The following is a 14,650-nucleotide window of genomic DNA, read 5'->3' as shown; positions in this document are numbered from 1 at the left end:
GAAGATTGATACAGTATGAGAATAAGATAGAAGGAAGAGTTTGAAGAAGGAATTGGGGAAAATGATTGGAGATGTATCTATATGGCAAAGACTCGAGACAGGGAATGAGGATGTAAGGAACAAGAGACTTGAGACTAGTATTATGAGCAGGATGTACTATCCTGGGAAGCATTAGGAAAACCTTATACAACATGCATAATGAACTAATTGAACGATGAGGAATAAGGAATCTGATAGACCGAAGGCTCTTGCCCAACAAATTAGGGTAATGGAAAAATAGGAAAACATGAAAAAAGTATCAAGGATGCAAATGCATTAAAACACAAAAGTGGAACACTCACCATGGATAACGTTCTAACTTGGTTAACTCCGCCACTCATCAGCCTGTAAAGTAAATACAAAGGTAAATACAAAGCCAATGCAGTAATCATACAATATATTATTTCTATACTTTCCAACGTACATCTTAAAATCCCATTACTCCTTTATTGCAAGTCAGAGTTCCAAAGTGATGGATGTTTATGCATTTTATGTTCATCAATTTATAATTATTTCCTTCCTACTTTTCTATCCTTTCTATTATTTAGAGAAACTCTTGATTTATGAAGAGAAAAGTTGAAACATAATTATACATTTAACCATCTATAGTTGAGAAAGTGGTACAAACCCCTTACTCGGAGAAGAGCTTTGGATTAAGTCCATCAAGGGTAAGCAGGAAAAATTCTGCCCTATGTTTCAGAGGTCAAAGTAAAGTTTGTGTATTACAATAGTGACATATGAGAAAATGAGATTTTGTGCCGAGAAAACTTTGACCAAAATTATCGCAGATACACCCAGCAAGGGAGGCCTGGTGAAAGCATTGTAGATGCTAGTTTCATAGAAGGGAAAAATAGTGAAGTTAGAAGCAGCTAACAGTTAAGGAACAAAGCTATGATTTGCGAGGGATGAAGGATGAAAAAATGTAAAGGGGGAACATTATTCAAGATAATAAAAGGAGAAAAAAGGTCAAAATGAAGAATACAGAGAAAAATACCAAAGCAAATATTGCAGCTCTGTACTTGCTGTGAAAGGGATGTTGGGTAAGGAATACAGTACTGCATAAATTTGTTTTCAACTGAAGTGGTGAATAATGGGGGGGCAAATATTCGCGACCTGCCATAAACTTTTTGGTATGGAAACGTACAGTCCTTGGTAAACAAAATTAGCTAAGCAATATTAACAGACCCTATATAAGAAATTTTTCAAGTTGTGTCAATTTTTCAGTATGAAAAGATTTTAACAATATTGTATATTGCACAGATAAAATTATCAACTTTCACGGAGTTGTCCAAAGCATTTGTTTTGCAAACTAAAATATAATGCGTCTAATACGTCGTCTTCTCAAATTTATCAGATCAATTCTATATATTGCAATGTCTTCAAGGGATTTGTCTAACTTCTCAGAAGTACCTAAAACCACAAAATAGTTAAATACGCTAACTAAAAGTGTTAACGTATATCATGCAGAACTTTTATGAGAGAGAGAGAGAGAGAGAGAGAGAGAGAGAGAGAGAGAGAGAGAGAGAGAGAGAGAGAGAGAGAGAGAGAGAGTGAGTCCTAGCTATAAAGATCTATATGTGATACTCACTATACTGTACAATTAGTTGGCCAGCCCTTTGGCTTTCAGCAAAGATTGGCCTGAATCTTCACAACCTGTAAATGAGAAGAAAACGTCAACATCTCACTCGCTTGAAAACCACGAGAATATTAAAATAATCTTTCTAAGATGATAACAACAACTTTTTTATGGGGTCTTATACATTACAATCAACACATGAAACAGAAAATTACACTTTTTTTAATACATGTTCCATAGAGTACAAACCAATATCTGCCTGATTTTTGTATACTCGTTACTCCGAGAAATATTTCTAAGGAGAACTTGTATGATCTAGCCCATTAACTTAACAATCTTTCAAGACCAAAGAGAAGTGTGGTGCATAGGTACATATTTACCCTAAGCAAGCGATAGTTTTGCATGAAGAGGCATGAAGTACATAACTAATTAAGTTTTTGCATGCAGTATCAAAAAGTGTAAATAACTAATATTACACAGGAACTAAGTTAGAATTAACTTAGTATACAAAGTTGATTTAGTAGAGTTCATGTAGCCTAACCTAATATGGGTAAGAATTCAAAATGCAGCCTGACATTGGATAGCCCGAGCGCTTTAGCATTGTTGCAAAACCAAATTCTGTTGCAACATGAATGCATTTGTGATTAGACTTGAAAATTTGACTGTTTCCTGTATTCACAGGAAAGTTAGAAAATGTTATAATAGATCAAATTATTGCCCATCACAAGACCTAAGAAAAATATTACTGTATGATAAACATACACTAGAGAAGGTATTGATTACAGGCAATGCTTTAGAAACATCTAATAAGTAACTAAATAGGTAATTCTGAAAGCAATAGAATAAAAATTCTGAAATCAACAAGATAGGCTCCCTCCAAGTTGAAACACAATGAGAATCCGAGATAGAATATGTCCAGGCCTAGTCACAGGAAATTTCAAAACACTGATGTTCATAAATATCTGAATCGGACCTATACACAGAAACAACAGAAGAAACCTAAATGCTATAGGTGAGGTAAAACTGATCATCTTGGATAAAAGCAAAGAAACGCCCTGCTTAACTGTAGAAAGATGGGGCATTTTACAAATGTTTGTATATTTCCTAAACAGTATGCAAATAAAATAAATGCTGCAATTGATACTATAGGCCAAAAGAATAATGCGGAAAATGTTCATGATAATCACGATAGGTCGGAAACTGATTTTGCATTTCACATCAATTCTGTCAATACAGATGCAAAGAAACATATGTTGGTAGAAGTGATCATAAATGGTAAATCAATTGTAATGCAAGATGTATCAATATGTCTTTGAAAACTACTAAAACCATTCCTAATTTGTTCTTAGAAGGTACAAATAGAGTTTTGAGAGATTATAATGGCTTTGATATTCATGTAATAGGTGCTTCACAGAGAAGTACAGTACTGTATAAAGAACAGAAGTTACAATGAATGCCATTAAGCTTAGGATGGGTTACACTATCTAAAATCAGATCTTGATGGTTAAAGCCACACAAGAATGAAGTGTCTGTGGATATCCTATCAAGAGTTTCAGGGCTTATTTAAAGAAAGTCAGTACAGTAAAAACTGCAAAGGCAATTTTAATTTGGAAACTAGATAGTACATACTCCTAGATTTTTTGCTCCAAAACCAGTACCATATACAGTACTGACATCATACTCTCCTGGAGCTTTATCTACTGGAAATCTAGACAAAGTATCTGCATTATCCATCTTTGATGTAGGATGGTATTTGATATCTTGGTGGTACACAGCTAACGTAATCGCCCAACGTTGTAGTCTTGCCTCTATAAACTTGGGTAAACTTAGGACCCACTATTGCCAATAAAGGTTTATGATCTGTAACTAGTATGAACTTTCTTTTTTACCATCAAGATACATATGAATTTTCTTAACACCATACTCTTATGCTAAACTTCTTTTTATATTTGAAAGTAATTCCTTTCTGCCTTGTTCAATACTCTAGAGGCAAATGCAATTGTTTTTTCGGTTCCATCTGGCATTGCATGAGATAATGCTGTTGCATTCCCTATGTTTGATGCTTCACATACTAATTTAAGATTTAAATTAATTTGAGAATGTACTAGAAATGTAGGGGATGTTATCTGTTTGTTTCTTTCAAATGTCCAATTCCACTACACCCTTATTCAACAAGTTATACAATGGATGTGTGATTGTAGATAAATTCTGAATGGAATTCCCATGAAAGCCAATATAAATTCTGAAGTTGACATAGACTGGACAACTTCCAAATGTATAGCTCTTGTATTAAAACAAGTGAAAATAAGAATGTACGCCTTAAATTTTCCTCCATTTTTCTCCTTCAACCATAAGTGGCCTGTATAATCTACACCAGTATGAGCAAAAGGCACACTCAAATTAACCCTGGAAAAAGGAAGCGAAGAAGGAGAAGGGTACTTCACTGTGCTAGCATTATAACGCTTGCATACAATACAATCCTTCAGGACAGACAAAACTGCTTGCCTGGCCTTTACAATCCACAAACCACGCGTGCACAAAAAACTAAGAGTGGATTGCAAACCCATATGCATAGACTTACAATGGGCATAATAAATCAACAACCGAGTCAAATGATGCTTCTTGTCCACAAGAACAGGATTGACAATATCAAATTTTAAAGTAATATTCTTGTCAATCCGACCTTTAGTTCGCATTATACCATTCACGTCCAAAAACAAATTGAACTGCCTAACTAAAGGTGGAACTTCCACTGAAGAATCTCTACTCTTCAGATAAGATAATTCAAGAAGATAAGCTTCCTCTTGCATCAACCATAGAAGGTAATTAAAAGCTGCCTCAACAGGGTCAGCTTGAATTTTCCTAAACTTATGTACAACAGTAAATACCTTAGAAACTACACTTATAAGCCTAGAAAAACTAGAAAAATTACTAATATTTACAAGAGGTTCCTTTTTAGGGAACATTACAGGAGAAATTAAGTCACCTTTCATATTACCAGGAATACAACCCAAAAGACCCTTAGGCCACTCGTCAGGAGAATTCAACCAAGAAGGCCCTTTGATCCAAAGACTGAAATTTTCAAGAAAGTGCTTACTAGCACAAGGTTTAGTTAGTAAATCAGCCTGATAGCTAGATGAAGGAATATAAGCTAATGAAACTCTACAAAATCTATCAGAAATCCTATCTAACAGACTAGAAATTTCCTTCAACCTATTATTTACAAATGTGTTTCTCTTAGGAGCCCTATTAGTTAGAATCCAACTAAGAACTACTTGGCTATCTATAAAAAGGGTTATGCTTTCAATTTCAGCACAATTTAATAGATTACTTTCAAAAATGGTGTCAAAACACTTCAAAGCTAATTGAGCAGCCAAAAGTTCTAAAGTAGGGAGAGTCTTCTCCTTAATAGGGCTAACCTTGGTTTTAGTAAATATCAGGGAACTATGATCACCTTGCACAGCATACATAGAAGCATCGGCAAACAAAAACAGCTTAACAGGAGCATCAGTTTTATAAGTTTGTCTAGAAAAGGAAGTTTGACTAACTTCACTGTAAGAACTACAAAATTTACTCCATAGTTTAGAAATTTCAGCACTAGCTGTTTCATCCCAGTTCGTAACTTGCTGGCACAACTTACGAATAACAAGCTTGCCCTGCAGCATTATAGGAGCAAATATTCCAATAGGATCAAAGACAGATGACAAAGCTGACAAAATCTGACGCTTTGAGGAAGCACCCTTGTTCAATCGCTTAACCTTTAAATGTAAGGTATCTTGGTCAGAGTCATAAATATATCCTAAAATTTTCATTTCAGAAGAAGCTACCTTTTCATCTTCATCAAGAGTAGACAACAAAGCAGGAATGTTAGAACCCCACTCCCGTAAAGGCAACCCCCTGAATTCATAATTTTCTTAATAGAATTGATAATAAATGGCATCTGGGCTCCTTGATTAGAAGAGAGCACTAAGTTATCCATATAAAATTTGTCTCTAATCAGAGAAGCGTCTTCATTCCCTCTATAGCTAGACAAATGATGTTGAATAATATAATTCAATATAAAGGGAAAACTTACAAATCCAAAAATTATAGTATTATATCTATAAGCAACAAACTTCCCATTTATCTTTCTAAAGAAACAAAATCTATTTCGATCTGCCTCTAAAGATAACCTAACTTGGAGGAAAGCCTTGACTATATCAGCTACAACTACATAATCATTATTCCTCAAATACAAAACCAAAGACAAGTTGTTCATCAAATCAATACCAGGGAAAGCGGCTTCATTTAATGAAGGAGCTTTTCCCACCTTTAAACTACAGTTAAATACAGGACGGATTTTAGTAGTGGCATTTTCATCATTTCTGATGACAGGACGATGAGGAATGAATATTTGACCTGCGGCTCTATTTTTAACAGGCTCAATAATGCCAAGCTCCTCCTGTCTATCAAAAACTTCCTCATATTTAGAGGATATATTCTGGTCTTCTAATTTAGAATAAATCCGTTCAGCAACTGCCAAAGAAATCTTTAAATTGTTTGGGACTTTTTCAATTAAATCCTTTTTCCATGGTAACTGGACGTGATAATGTCCTTCATGAAAAGAAATTGATTTAGCAAATTCAGCAACTTGTTGGTCTTCATAAGGAAGGGAATTTTCATCTTTAATCCCAATCGATTCTAAATTATAGAAATTGTCGAGTCCATACTCTACACAAGATTCAGGAAAGATATCATTCAATGGATCGAACTTATAGCCTACTGGATTGACTGCAAAATTCACTAATAGCTTCTGTTTTTCAAGTTGCCTAGGAGGAACAAATTCCAGAAGTCTATTCTTATCAGGCTTAGAAGTCTGTTTACTCTCCAAATTAAGGGAAGAATTATAAAAAACTCTAGATTCTCTGTTACATTCAGGTACATATTTAATTTCCTTATTAGGAATAAACCTAACAGATTTAGCTTTACCATTACCTCTTGGTCTATTTTCCAAGATTTTATTACTATCAATTTTAGGACAAGACTCTACCTTTCTTACAGGTTTACAAGGTTCATAAGAATCAATTCTCTTACAAAAAAGCTTCCTTTGTGAAGGATGAACAAAATTGACTACTGTACCAAATGGAATAACCCCATTGGCCAACTTAATTACTCTAGCCTTAATATTAAACAACTCTACAGAGTCTAAATCTAACTGATTAAATTCCTGAAGGATATTCCCTAGGATATCTAATATATTTACAATTTCAGAATTCCTCCCTGGGTAATTATTACATACAGAATAACCAGCAGATTCCATATTTTTAACTACAGAAGGCAACATAGGAATTTGTATGGAAAGATTAAAATTTTCCAATGAAAAAAACAGACAACGAGTCTTTTTCCCACAAGGCATTGTTAAATCAGCTACCAAGTGAAATCCATCACTAACTCTAGCTGGCAACCCAAAAGAAGAAACTAACCTAGATAAAGGAGCACCACAATAATCTCCTAATCTGCTATCAACAATTTGTTTATCAATAACACTAAACTGGGCTCCAGTGTCTAATAGAAAACAACATTTAAAAGATTTCCTACCCCTACCAACTTTGAGGGTAGTAAAGGGAACAAATATTTCAGACCCTGATTGACAACTTAATCTTTTTTTACCAAGATCCTTACTAGCATGAGGGCACATTGCTCCATGATGTTCAGATTTATTACAAGAAAAACATTTATAAGGTAACAATGATTTATATCCCGGACATTCCGAGGCCCCATGCCTATCACTCAAGCATTTAAAGCATAAAGGTAATTCTTCAGCTCTATTCTTCCAAGATTGCAAAGTATCAAACCTAGTACATCTAGAAGAATTATGACCAATTTCTTTACAAAATTTACATCTACCAAAAGATAAAGGTTTACTGGTAAATTGAACTTTATTAGAGTCATTACTAGCAGAAGATCTATTACCAAACTTAGATTGCTGGAAATTACGGTCTTTACCTTCAAATTTAACTTCTTTACCTTCATGTTTAACTTTAGGTTTTGCACCAGAATTTTCATTATGACCTAAACTAAGGCGTGCAATAATACTCTGATAATTATCTAACAACTGGTTAAAATTAGGATAGGAAGATCCTGTAGTTCTAGAAAGTTCTATCAAAAAATTTCTAGGAAGCTTCCTATTTACAATTTTGCTAGTTAGCAATAGAGCAGCTGAATCAACTTCAGTCAGATCTATACCAAGTCCCTTCAAGTCAATGAATTTATTATTCAAAGATCTAACTAAAGATTCTACTTCACTAAGGGATTTTACTTCAGAAATGTTCAAAACTTCACCTATTACTTGATCAATTATGTTGTCTTGATCTAGAAAATTAAGATCTAATTGCTAAAAGCCAAATCAAAACCCTCATCATCTACTGTAATGTTTTCTACTACACTTAAAACTTCACCTAACAAATAACCCTTTAAATAAATAAACTTTTGACCACTAGTTAGGTTAGGCATACCAGCCAAAGCATTATTAAAAGCCTTCTTAAAGTTAAAATAGGCAAATAGATTAGCTGCATTGTTTTCAAACTTCTGAATTTGAATAGGAGGGAGAGGCAACTTTACAATTTTACTAGAACTATTTTGAGGAGTATTCTTACCTCCAAACAAATTATCAAATTTTACTCCAGACAGAGTTTTCTGTACTTCATAATGATAATCTCTTGCTGCTTGCATAATACTAACTAGTTCATCTTCAGCAGCAATTTCACAAATTCTCAACTATTACTAAATTAGCATCAATTTTGTGAATGAATTCTTGCAACAAATGACCATTAATTTGATCGTCCTTTAAAGAGTCAATCTTCCTCATATCAAGAGTTATTAAACCCTTAACATAGGCTCTCTTTCTAATTAACTTTTTCATTTCAGCCTCATCCATCTTGAACAATGCTTTTAACCAATACTAAATTACCCAAGGAAAAATTAAAACTTAACTTAAGTCAATGCAAAGCAAGTTATCACCACTTACTTCCTAATGAAAATACAGCATATTATGCTAATAGCAAAGCTAGGCTAATCAACAGGTTATATACATGAAAAGGCTACTAACTTAACCTAAGCTTAAATGAATACAGTATAAATTAAGTCCAATACTGCTCCTTTCCTTATTAGGAATAACAGCAGTACAGGTATACAAAAAATCCTGACATTACAAAACCAATTGAGCCTAGAGAGGACAACAAAAAAAGTAAATACTTGACAATAGAACAGCTAAACTAACTTTGATTTTAGGTCTTTACTTAAACTAAAAACCAGCCATTCTCTGCGCCAACTTCAAAACAGTCCCCAATTTGCTAAAATGCACCCATGGGAGTTACCCTTGGTATCCATGATGTGTGTGCACACAGAGAGAGAGAGAGAGAGAGAGAGAGAGAGAGAGAGAGAGAGAGAGAGAGAGAGAGAGAGAGAGAGAGAGAGAGATTTTCTTAAGCTATAAAACAGCAAATTTTAAGTACGTTATATTTTTCCTAGCTATACTTACGACAACATATGAAGATATCCTCATTCCAGTTTTGTTATTTTCCAGGGACTAAAGAATTGTGTGGCATTTCCTGCCTTTTGGCATCTTGGTTAAGCTCATAACCTGTAAATGAGAAAAAACATCAACATCTCTTTCGCTTGTAAACCACAGAAGAATATCAAAACACGATCTTGCTACGATACCATTGATATACTGTAAGTACACAACTTGATTGTGGTCTTTTTTAAATATATGTTCCATAAAGTACAAACAAACCACTGCCTTAAATTGCCTTTATTGGGTTTATAAAAGCTTAAATTTATAAAGCTAATATGAAATTGTAAAAAAAAATTAGGAACAAAATATATTGGATATCTGCATGTACTTTACAGCTTTCACAGAGGGACTTGGAAAGTAATGCAGAGATAGGCGACAGATTACTGTGCTTTGCTGCAAAATTAAAAGGTACCTTTGCTTTACTCATTAAAATAAGAGGGTGAGAATTATGTGCTTGCATAAGAAAATAAGAACAGAGTGATAAAAAGGAAAATTGAACATTAATTCTAGATCAACCAATTGGTTAAAATAGATGGCAGTAACAGTTTTGTACTTGTTTAAGGTTAACCAAAAGAGGATTATTTTGTGTGAAAATTGCACCATAACATATAAAAGAGTTGGTAACAAATATGACCACTACCATTGTACAATGTAAGGAAGCAAATTGATGAGGAAAACTATGTTGCTTGTGGCTATGACAATACCCCATGACAAGAAAAGATGGAAGTCTTTGAGGTCTTAGGGGAAAGGGTTTAATAAAAGGGTAATGTATCAGGACAATTTCCACATGTAAAGACAATGATGTGGCCCAGAGCCTTCCTTCAATTCAGAGTTGACAGAAAAACACATGTATTTGTAACATCCAAATACTGTAGTGCTTAATGAAAGAAAATCTTCAATTAAATTTAAATCATCAGTCATATTACATTAAGCGTGCAACTGCTCAATGGTTGTGAGGATCAAATGGAATGAACAATAAGTTGAAAGACTAAAAATGAATAACTTATTGCCAAAATAATTTTGGACCAGGAACCTTCTAAAATGAATAATTGTACAAGACTTTTATCCAAACTGGATAAATCTTCACGTACAGTAGAGGGTAATCAGGGAAAAGTCTGCCAGGTATATAAACTTCTGCACATTTCCTATTACCAACTGAATAGTCAGCCACAAGGAAAGAGAAGTGAACCAAAACCAAAAAAGTTTAACAAAAAAGAAATTGGAAAGACAATATTATCAAGAGTATATGAGCATTAGGCGAGAGTTTGGATCATACTTTGGCCTCAGAAAGTAGTTTTCCATTACTGTATTTATCTTTATTTGAATACCTTTCTTGTCTTCCTGGGGGACCACCACTACTACCTGAGGGTAAACTCACCATGTTAGATCCAATAAGTTGGATCAGTTTCTCAAGCCCTGGTAGCATGGTCTTCGCTCTGCTGGAGGCGGATTCTTGGAGTCTTTTCATACCTAAAAAAAAAAAAATTTGATATTAGATATATGCTATCAATTTTAAAACAGGTTCATAAAATTCATTAAAACTTCAAATCATGTGACAAAAAGCAAGATATATACTCTGTCAACTTTCAATAATATTGAAACCTATCATTCAATTGTTAAGATCAGACATTTTGTGCTAGAATATTCATATTTCGGAAATCATTTTCACTTTTAACATTATAAAATATTAAATTGAAACTTTACCATATGGTGACTCAAAAAAACTACAGTGAATCCAAGCCGGAAATCCAGGTTTCCTGCCTTGAGAAGCTTCAGCTTATACTTAAGGAGTTCCTGATCAGCTTGATAGTGTATAGATCTGAAAATAAATAAATTATTATTTCAAAAATTACATGTAGACTGTCAAGTGATTTACATAATTTAAAAAGAATAAAAATTTCTTCATACAGACCTCAATGACATGTTATTATTGCCTTCCATTCAGTACAAACATATACCAAGGCACTTCCCCCAATTTTGGGGGGTAGCTGACATCAACAAATGAAACAAAACAAAAAGGGGACCTCTACTCTCTACATTCCTCCAGCCTAACAAGGGACTCAATACTTGTAATACTAGATACAATCCTAGTTGGAAAAGCAAAATGCTACAAACCCAAGGGCTCCAACAAGGAAAATAGCCCAGCGAGTAAAAGCAATAAGGAAACAGAATGTTGTGCAACTGTACCCTCTGGCACGAGAAATCTAACCCAGGACAGGAAATCTATGTTAGAGAGACTGCGGCATTACCCAAGACTTAAGATTATTAGTTTGATATTTATATTTCACTCTATGTGAGGGATATGTTTTGTTAAGGTTTCTTCTCCTGTTGTCAAATCTTCAAATCAATTCATCTCAAGTCATATCTGGGCCAAATGTTTTGAAATTTGGCACAAAGCTTAAGTGGGCAAATACCAAGGTGCATTTCAAGTTATTTTTGCTACCTTTAACTTTTATCTTTTTTTTTTTTTCCATTTTCAGACATGTATATTTTGGTCTCCTGTGCCTTGATAATACAACTAAATCAACTGAAATTTGGTACGGAGGTGCCCTAGATAATAACACAGTAGGAAGTCATCAATATTTTAGGCATAAGTTTGTTCAAAATGGTCAATTTTGCAATTTTTTTTCCTTATTAGACCAAAAATATACATTTTCTCCTGTGCCCTCTTATTTCCACCAAATGGCCTGAAAATTTTGTATGAAGGTACCTTGGGTATGTCCAAGGATGTAAGTCACGATTTTTGTATACATCACTTAAAAATTATTAATTTTAGTGGTTGCATTTTTTGCTCATATGGCCCGGTATTTAAACCATATGACCTGAAATTTGGTATGGAAATGCCTATAATATATGCCCACTGGACCTTACTCAATTTTTGCTTACAACCCTTCAGAGTGATTTCTTGTAAATCTATCGGGGATCCATTTCTGGAAAAGATTAATGCAAGCCAGTCCATGGTTGCATGGGGGAGTGAGATGGGAGTAAAATATGCTGTATTTGCATGGCAAATGTTGCCTTTCTAGTAACGTGCCCCTCTCTTGGAAGAGCTGCTTACCATAACTAAAAAGTCTCTTCTACCTTTACCAAGTGAAAAGTAGCCACTGAACAATTGCAATGCAGTAGTTGAAAAGCATACAACACCGATTACAGTTTGGGCACACATCCGCCATTTTCCTTTAGCTATTTGTATTTTACTTCCCACCAACCCCCACACTAATATGGAGTTACCAACCCCTAATCAATGAGGCGCTCTTGTCATTCCTGACACTTTCACCTGTGTCTGCTTTATACGATCTTTGCCTGGATTTAAAGGTTTAAAGGCTGCTCATGAATGCCAGAAGCAAGGGATTTTAACAATGACCTAACAGGAAAAAGCTCCAGAGACTGATCATATATACAAATGATCAGCACCAAAGCCCCTTTGCACCCAAGCTAGGACCAGGGAGGGCCAGGCAATGGTAGACCTGTAGGTTCCCCAAAATATTCATCATCAGTTCACAAGGATGGTGATGCAGAGACTACAAGAAACTACTGAGCTTGAGCAGGTATCAAACACCTGTCCAGCATATTGCCAGGCAGGGACTCCCACTCTACTAACCTGCTGGAAACATTCCTGTCTGGCAATCTGCATGACTGGGGTTTGAGCCCCATTGAAACTCTATAGTTTCTTGCAGTGTCTGCAACCTCACCTTCCTTGTGAGCTATGAATGGGGGGTTTGGGGAGTCTATAGGTCTATCTGATGAGTCATAAGCACCCCTTGCCTTGTCCTCCCTGGTCCTAAGTTGGGTGGAGAGAAGGTTTGGTAGCTGATCATATGCTTGTTCTGCTAAGGCATATGTGCACTGTCATTACCTCTGATATTCATGAGCAACCTTTAAACCTCTAAGTGCACAAGGAATGATGCAAAGACCATGAAATACCGCTTACAGTACAGCATATGCCGTGCAATGATGGCAATAGCACATTAGGTGACGAATGTTAAACATTTGGATTACGAATGTTAAACATTTGGATTTCCCAGGAGAAAAAAATATTTTTTTCACGAGGAAAACAACTTATTTTTTTGTTAAATATATTTATTATATTTTTCAACTGGTTGTCTTGTGTTTAACACATTTCTGACCATTACTGTGGATGGAAAAAGAATCGTCTTTGACCCATTTCTCCCTTTATAAAACATTCATGATTATTATTATTATTATTATCATTTGCTAGGCTACAATACTAGTTGGAAAAGCAAGATGCTATAAGCCCAAGGGATCCAACAGGGAAAATAGCCCAGTGAAGAAGGGAAACCAGGAAATAAGAGAAGTAATTAACAAATAGAATAAAATATTCTAAGAACATTAACATTAAAATAAATATTTCAAATATAAACTACAAAAAACTTTAACAAAATAAGAGGTATAGAAATAAGATAGAATGGTGTGCCTGAGTGTACCCTCAAGCAAGAGAACTCTAACCCAAGACAGTGGGAGACCATGATACAGAGGCTATGACACTACCCAACACTTGAGAACAATGGTTTGATTTTGGAGTGTCCTTCTCCTAGATGAGATGCTTACCATAGCTAGTCTCTCTCTCTCTCCTAACCTTACCAAGAGGAAAGTTAATCTTGATTGAAACTTTTTAAGTTCTAAATTACTTTCTAAGACTTTAAAATAGATTATATTCAGCTAAAATAAGCTATAGGACTATAGGCAAGCATAGGGTTAATGAAGGGTATGTTATAACTATTTTGAATTTAAGTAAATAAATTTAATTCTCTACAAATAGGCCTACTTGCTACCACTCCCTAACCACACGCCATCCAAAGAGTAACTTTACTATAGAAATTTCTTGAATATTAACTGGTTCGAAGCGTTTAGGTAACTCATGAATGGCAGAGGCAAGGGACAGTGACATTGAACTATCAAGCAGGATAATGCCCTAGAGACTGATCATATACAGTATATACATACGATGGTCCAAGACCCTCTCCACCCAAGCTAGACCCAATGAGGGCCAGGCAATGGCTGCTGATGACTCAGCAGATAGATCTATAGGCTTCCCCATAACCCCACCATCCTTAGCTCTCAAGAATGGTGAGGTTGTAACGACCAAGGAAACTAACTATTAAAAACACTTCCCATTTCTCATGACGTTTTACTGAGAGAGAGAGAGAGAGAGAGAGAGATAGAGAGAGAGAGAGAGAGAGAGAGAGAGAGAGAGAGAGAGAGAGAATCGTTGAAAAATAGTTTTTTTATAAGTCAATGATACACCAGGATATGTGGTTGACCCCCCCCCCCCCAACAGTACATCCCCTCATGCAATAGGCCTACTGGCAGATGGATATGCATTAGTTCAGTTTATTGCCTAGTTTCCTTTCCTCGCTGGGCTATGTGTACCTGTTGGAGCCTTTGGGATTATAACATCCTGCTTTTCTAACTAAGGTCGTAGCTTAGCTAATAATAATAATAATAATAATAATAATAAT

At 35.0% G+C, this 14,650-nt stretch overlaps 1 long non-coding RNA gene across 4 annotated transcripts in view; it reads right to left on the bottom strand.

Moving 5' to 3' along the window:
- Positions 1 to 335: 335 nt before the first annotated feature.
- LOC137637336 (uncharacterized) overlaps positions 336 to 14,650 on the bottom strand; it is a 33,233-nt gene continuing 18,918 nt past the window's right edge. For all 4 annotated transcript variants that reach the window (XR_011043565.1, XR_011043566.1, XR_011043567.1 and 1 more), the window contains exons 2-5: positions 10,875 to 10,989; positions 10,549 to 10,640; positions 9,135 to 9,236; positions 336 to 384 (exon numbers count right to left, since the gene is read on the bottom strand). This is a non-coding gene — a long non-coding RNA (uncharacterized lncRNA). The remainder of the gene's footprint in view (positions 385 to 9,134; positions 9,237 to 10,548; positions 10,641 to 10,874; positions 10,990 to 14,650) is intronic.

This window comes from Palaemon carinicauda, unplaced genomic scaffold (genome assembly GCF_036898095.1).
Source record: "Palaemon carinicauda isolate YSFRI2023 unplaced genomic scaffold, ASM3689809v2 scaffold668, whole genome shotgun sequence".
Classification (NCBI taxonomy): Eukaryota; Metazoa; Arthropoda; class Malacostraca; order Decapoda; family Palaemonidae; genus Palaemon; species Palaemon carinicauda.
The sequence above is the reverse complement of the archived record's forward strand: the minus strand, read 5'-3'. Positions and strand labels throughout refer to the sequence as shown.